We start from the raw sequence: 7,550 nt of genomic DNA, 5'->3' as shown, positions 1-7,550 counted from the left end.
CTGCATAGGGGAAACCTGTGATCAGTGCAGAGGAAACAAGGTTTGCAATGTGCAAGGTTTGCAATTTTCCACTGTGTGGAAAATTATTCCCAGCAGAAACATGGAAATTATGAGTGGATAATTTGGTTCTTTTGACACCTAGTCAAAATGGAAGTTTTCTCCTGTTGGAAATATACTCATCAATATGGTATATACAATAATTAGTGCACCATGCAGTTGTTTTTATTTTTGATGGGAATTGGATGAGAAAGCAATCTTGATTTTTAACATCTGTAGAGCATAGACTTGTGTGGTGAAACTGCCCACAGCAAAGACACACAGGTGTGAATGGCACAGACAGGAGGCACGGGGCTGACCTCCCTCCCCTCTTACCCTGACGACCTCTCCCAGCTGCACCCAACACAGATATAAAATTGACCAGCAGCGAGACAGCCTGAAGAAATACTCGTTTCAGGAGAAACTCCTCCTGCATGTTCAATGAGCTAATCAATATAGCACAAAATGATACATTTGCACAATTGTGAATCTCAGAACAACAGTGACACATTAAAATTGCTGTGATAGGGAGCACTGTCAATAGCAAAAGTCCTTATGATCATCAATCAAAAAAATTTAGAAAGAACTAAAATCTTAGAGATCATTATGAAAGGAAACTGGAAGAGGCTTTTCCAAATTTGATGACAATCAGACAAAGTTTGAGTTATAAATTAGAAAGAAGTTATGTTATGCACCATCAGTTTTACAAAATGATACAACACCTCAGTGGAAAGACTGGCTTATCCTTCTGCTATATTCATACACAATTCTGCTATAAATTCAGTGTCTTACGATGGGGCAGATAGGGATTCATCAATTGAAGACAAAAATATAAGAAGAAATTATTAAAGCATTCTGTCACATATTAATTAATAAAATATTATATGAATAAGGTTGGGCATGGTGACTCATGACTATAATCCCAGCACTTTGGGAGGCCGAGGCGGGCGGATCACGAGGTCAGGAGATGGAGACCATCCTGGCCAACATCATGAAACCCTGTCTCTGCTAAAAATACAATTAGCCGCATTTGGTGGCACACGCCTGTAATCCCAGCTGCTTGGGAGGCTGAGGCAGGGGAATTGCTTGAACCCAGGAGGCGGAGGTTGCAGTAAGCCAAGACCACACTACTGCACTCCAGCCTGGGCAACAGTGAGACTCCATTTCAAAAAAAAAAAGAAAAGAAAAAAATAAAATACTACATGAATAAGTCAAAATAGCATGGATTAAGATGGATTAAGAAAGGGCAAATCTGCCCTTTCACCTGCAGGATGGACAGACGGACTGATGGTAACAAAGTCAGTGGCATCATGAGCAGGAAACAATGTTTCTTTCAAACTGCAGCTTTGAAATGTCAAACAGCCTCTTTCTCTGCTGACTACCCCATTTCCTCTCAGTGGAAGACCTTGTTCTGTAAAATCAAGGGGAAGTCAGAATTTTTGCCTTTCAGTAAGAACATCCCGCTGCCTGCAGGATGTAGATTGACCTTCACACAGAGGTACAGAATTTTAGAGAAGGGGTTTCCAGGCAGAACCTTCCTCATCTGGCTGAACTTTATGGGTTCTGAGGACATAGGAACTGGGTGCATTTTGCAGTCCAGAGCAGACACTGGCTCCTTTCCACAGAGGCCTTCTGAGTGTATCAACACAGCCTCAAAATCCCTTTCCCCAGTCCTATATATTTTCCTTTATTTGGCGAGTTTTCCTGGGTTCCTTCAGTGTAACTGTCATTTTCTGGATTTTGTAATTTTTGTAGTAGTATTTTAAAATGTGTAATTTTCTATTATTTCTTTTCTCTTCCTAAATAAATGTTAATTTTTGTGCTTAGTTCATATTGGTAATATTGTGCTATGCTTCCTACAGAGAGCCCCTATATTGTATGAGCCTTGGGCCCCGTAGCACCTGGTCTGCCTGTGGTCGTGCAAGCGTCCATCTCCCCAAGGAAAGACTGCACAGTCTCGTGCTTCCCAGGCCTCCAACACACTCACCCCTCCTTCGAGTGATTTTTCTGTGCTGGATGACGGGTTTCTAACCACTGCAGTTTCTGTCTTTTACCACTGATCTGTGATATTTTTGCTAAAGGAATTCTTAGAAGAGACAACATATTTCCAAATATGACTTAATTGGGAACCTCCTTAACACTGCTCCAAAGACCTCGTGGCTTCGGAACACAGCTCAGTGCTCACCACCTGGCCCAGAAGATGTACTTGCTCTCTCTTGGCCTCCCTGTCCCCTCCTCTGCTACGGGGGCACATTCTGGACCCTCTGCTATAAGGACTTGCAAGCAGCCCCTCACATCTGCCACTGGGAACTTCTGCAGCTGTGTCTTAGCTGCCTAATCTTTCTCTGTAGAAGTGTTCATCTCCCTGTGACAGAGGGACGGCTGTGAAAGCCCAGCACGTGGCCTTGTCTTCTCTTCTAAAGCCTGGAATAATTATTCCGGTCTTCAAGGGTCATACTTAGCATCAAGCTTATTACATCCGCTATCAGTCATTCACCACCAAGGAGTCAGTTAGGCATTGGCGAATCAGACTCAATACTAAGAGAAAGAGAAACGTCCTCTGTGGTGAGGTCTAAACATATTTGGGCTTTACGATGTCTTTTCTGTGTGTGTGTGTGTGTGTATTTAAAGTGAGATTCATTTTGTGTCCCATGTCTGGTGGCAATATTATTAAGGATAATAATATTAATCAGCATTCAAAACTTTCCATTATTTGTCAGGTGATCACTGTGTGAGTTTATTTTTGTTCAGGGAGTCAGGAGTGAATGATAGGTGAGGCCTTTGACTCTGACCTCTGATGTTTGTCCCATGTAACTTCAGCAGCTGGTCATCCTCTAAGCACCAGGTTCCACGTTTCTCCAAACAGGGAAAGCCATGCTGCCTGCCTCACCGGTAAGAGTAGACGAGATGATGGATACAGAACCCCAGCTGTCCTGTGGGCACATCGTCCATGCTCGCTTGGAGGCTGGTGTTCTTTCTCATGCTCAGGTGTTGCTTGTAGAAGTCAAGCATATTATTTAAACAACATTTTATTTACTTTAATATACACTGTAACTAAGGTTATAATTTTACATGTCTTGAGAAATACTGTTCAGTGCAAGGAAGCCCTCTGCATTCCCAGCATGGAAACTAATTTTCCCAATACCATACAGCAAGTCAGGATGAGCATCTCCATCACTGGTCAGCCTCGTGCCTTCTTCCACTTCTGTGCAAAGAATTCAGGTAGCCATTGTAGTAATTGTAGTAATCCCGATAACTGTGATTAAATCATTTTAGTTAATAGAGAGGCTCGCCAGGACAACATCACCAAGTGCCGAAGTGGGAGGAGGGTCTGAAGAGAAAAAAGATGAAGGAATTAACTGGGGGTCAAGGCCATATAATGGCAGCATTTCAGATGCAGGTGGGTTTGAACTGGAGGCCTAGAGGAGATGCTGCCTTTGAGGCCAATGTCTGTCTTGACAAAGTGTCATTGTGTTCCGATGTTTTGTGTTTTCAAATTCTAACCCAGTAGGATGTGATTAATAACTGGCCATATCACCAGTATCAGGGCTGAACAATATGGTATTTTATTTTTGTTCAGCTCTAATCCAAGGCTACCTTCACTTGGACATCAATATCTAATTTGTTCAATGGTGGTGTGTTTGACTTTGGCAGTTCTTTTCCTCTCATAGAGAAATAAGCAGTCTTCAAAGAAGCTTTTAAATACTTCAAGATTCCTTATTTCAGTTCACATTGGGCCACTAAATTAATGAATCATGATTAGGAACATGCATTTCTCCTTGCTTGAGTTCATCTGTAGCTTTGTGAATGGGGTTTTACCCCTTCGTTGCGGGGTGTTAGTGAAGAAAGGGTCAGCACGTGATATCAATCTGGACATTAATTTGAAGACTTGCTTAGGAAGATATCAATAATGGTGTTTCTTTAGATGAAACATAAAGATACTTACTTTAAATTGTTCCAGTTAATGAATGATTCCAGTTATAGTCAATAAGAATTATGATATAAATTGAATGCCAATAAATTCTAGAAATTGTTCCACTATTTTACATGTGAGTAACACATGAGAACCAGAAACTGCCTTTAAAAATTTGGTTATGAAGCCCACTGGCTTCACCAGAGGCATGTTTCAGAAGCTGCATAAATGAGTATTTCTGTTTGGGACATTTAGGGTTCAGAGAAGCAATTTACTAACTGGTTGTTGTGATGGCTGCCATTACTGTTTGGGTTTTAATTTTCTGAATCAGTCCTAAACAGGTCGATCATTTCTTCCTAAATCGTTGGCCTATAATGAGGTGGTCTACAGCACACAAACTGAAATATGTGTTTCCTGGATGTCTAGACCTTCCAGAGTAACTACAGTGCATATGGAGAAAGTATAGATAACTGCATGAACTGGGACAGTTTTGGTTTTTGTAAATGAAAGTAAAATTATTATTATCATAATAAAAACATGAGCACGCTTCTCTCCTCATAAGTCTTGTAATACATATCTTTAGAGAGAATGTTAAGAATTGCAGACAGCCAGATTTTCTATAGCAACCTTATATTTTCAAACTTTAATTGCAATCACTTACTACCTAATCTGACTCCTCCTTTCACAATTCACATACAATTTTCTCACCATGCTTTAAAGGTCTAAGTATAACCATATGCAGTTTACTTCAAAATGTGTCCCACCAATATACTGTGCGTGAACATCACCCGGGTGGGACTTAGAAACAGATTCCTGGACCCTATCCCAGACCTACTGAATCTGGTGTGGTGTGGTGCAGTATGGTGTGTGTGTGTGTGTGACCTGCGCACATGCACTTTGACAAGCCCTCAGGGTAATTTTGGTATTCTCTACCGTTTGAGAACCAGTGTCCCTTGAAATTTAATGATCTAGTCTCCTTGCAAACATACAGCATGTGCTCCTGAGGAATTAACCTTTTCTGCATGCTTTTTGTATTGCTCTACCTCTTTTAATCTCCTGCTCAGAGACACTGATGCCATTGGATTTGATTGGGAAAGAAAAAGCGATAGAAAAGAAAGGCCAGCACCACAACTGAAGCGGCTTTCTGTATGTGATTACGTGGCTTGCTTCCGATCAGGAAAACATGTTTCTGAATAACTGACAACCTTTCTTCCTTTCTTGGTGATGAATGCCCTAAAATCATTGATGTCTATCTTTGCTGGGCTTCAGAAGACTTCCAGCAGGGTTTACAGTGCTCCTCTTAATAGCAGATTTCTATTTTTTCCCCAAATTAACTCATAATAAAGCAATATTTATTAAGCTCATGTAAAATGCCAAGTTCTGCACTCAGCTTCCACATCAGTTCATTTTCCACTTGAACAACTCAAAATACATATTTGCATAAGGCAGAAGGCAGCACAGTTTACGTTAAAAAAATACAGAATTTTTCCCTCCAGCAAATTACCCATTGCTCATAAAACAAGCCCAAAACTACAGCTTCACTAAAATTCTTGGTTTTCCCACACTGTGGGAATTGAAACAGAATTTCATAAACAGCTATGCGCTAAGCACTTCCTACATGCAAGAGACATCTATGGGGTGACATGCAAAGATGTGCAAGTTAAATTGGTTCTATCCTCGATGAGTTTTAAGGATAGTTCTGTTGTCAGTGGTCCGGTTCAGATTCTTGACTTTGCCACACAAAAGAATTTGAAAGGGAGTTCAAAGTGAATGTAGGTAAAGAAGTGTATCCTTTTCTTTGGATATATATCCAGGAGTGAGATTGCTGGATCATATGGTAGTTCAATTCTTTGCTTATTTAGAAAACTCCTATGCTAATCACCCTGATTTGATCATTACATATCATATATATGTATTGAAACATCACACTATACTCCATAAATAAATATGTGCAATTATTGTGTCAATTTAAATATATATAAATGAAACCCATGTAAATTTTGTGACCCTTGATGAAAATATTTCAGCAAATTATTTTTTAACACAAAAAAATGAAGGCATGTGGTACAAAGTAAGATAGACAACAACGCAACATTATTCTGTAGGCCATACAATTTAACTTACTGGTTACTGTATTTAGGTCTGTATTTTGTAGTTTCATCACTTCTAATTAGTTAAATATGATATTTATGGTTATTTCTATACAATATTTGTGGACCTACTTTTCTAATGTTATTTATGATATCTTGAAATAAGATAACTCCCTTCAGAAAAAAAATTATTATTTGCTAGTTTTTTGTTCTGAAAACACCTGGGAATTTTTTGGCTCCTCCAAATATTGTGTACATCATGGTGTTTTTGTTACTGAAATACCAGGGACTTGCAGGTCCTGTTTCTTGCTGCACAGAAAGCCAGTCACTGAGTATTGCCAGAGAAGAAGGCTTTAATTGGGTGCTGCAGCTGAGGAGATGGGAGATCAGTCTCAAATCCATCTTCTCATCTGACTGCAATTGAGAGCTTATGTAGCAGGGAAGGAATGTAGCTATGCACTATATATACAGGAAAACAGGAATGAGGGAGGAGTAAGGAAGAGATATTTCCATTTCTTGATATTAGCCTTAGGGTTGGTTTTCTGAGAAAGAAACTCAGATAAGACAATTGTTTCAAGCTTTAAGAGTAGGAGGGTCAACTTCCATGTTTATTACAAGAAAAAACCATAAACATCAGTTCTACCAGGAAATTGGGCCATTTCAGTGCCTTCTTTCTATTTATCAATTCCTCAATCGTGGGGAATCTGGTCATTGATCTTTATGGCTGCTTCGAGCAGAGAAGGGGCGTGGTGGGATAATGAGTAATGAGAATCTCGTATCCGTGATTGAAAGTGCTCATGAGTACCCGGTTGGTATCTGTCTTGTTGGAGCCCCATGATCTGGGTAAATTTATTACGATTTTAGAGCAACATTTCAAGCCACATTGACTAAGAAGCAATAGCATAGATAACCCCAATTTAAGCATTTTGTTACACCCATCTGAGTTCAGGAATATAGAGAGGCAAAGTTCCCCAGTTTTTCAGCTTTTCAGGCATCTGTGTGCCCATCCTTGATTTAGAAGGCCTGAACTAATTTTACCTCTCAAAATCAGCCCTGAAAAATCTCACCCACTCACCTTTTCTGCAGTAGTCCCTTGACCTAAAGGGATTGAATAGATCTAATTTTTGGCTCCGTGCCTCAGAAAAGCAGTTCATTTTGACTCTCACCTTCTTCGGGGTCTGAAGAGGAGGCTTTGACTGATGTCAGTGTTCAAGATCTATCAGGAAGGGATGCCTTTTTCAGACCAAGGAGTCAAAACCCTGCAACTTAACAGCAGAAGGATTAGTTAATAGGACATTTATCAAGGATGTTAAAAGACTAAAAAATTTCATCAAAACAGAATCACAGGTCATTGTAAAGTAGTAGCTACTTATTTAACCAAAGTGCTCATCAAAAAACTTTAAAAACATAGAATAAAATTATAAGCATTTTTATCCATAATATGCAGATAGACTACTTTGCTATAAAATAAATTTCTGCAATATAAGTGATCAAATATAGTATATATATTT

Source organism: Rhinopithecus bieti, unplaced genomic scaffold (assembly GCF_001698545.2).
Source record: "Rhinopithecus bieti isolate Rb0 unplaced genomic scaffold, ASM169854v2 scaffold_41912, whole genome shotgun sequence".
Classification (NCBI taxonomy): Eukaryota; Metazoa; Chordata; class Mammalia; order Primates; family Cercopithecidae; genus Rhinopithecus; species Rhinopithecus bieti.
This window is presented reverse-complemented; position numbering follows the sequence as displayed.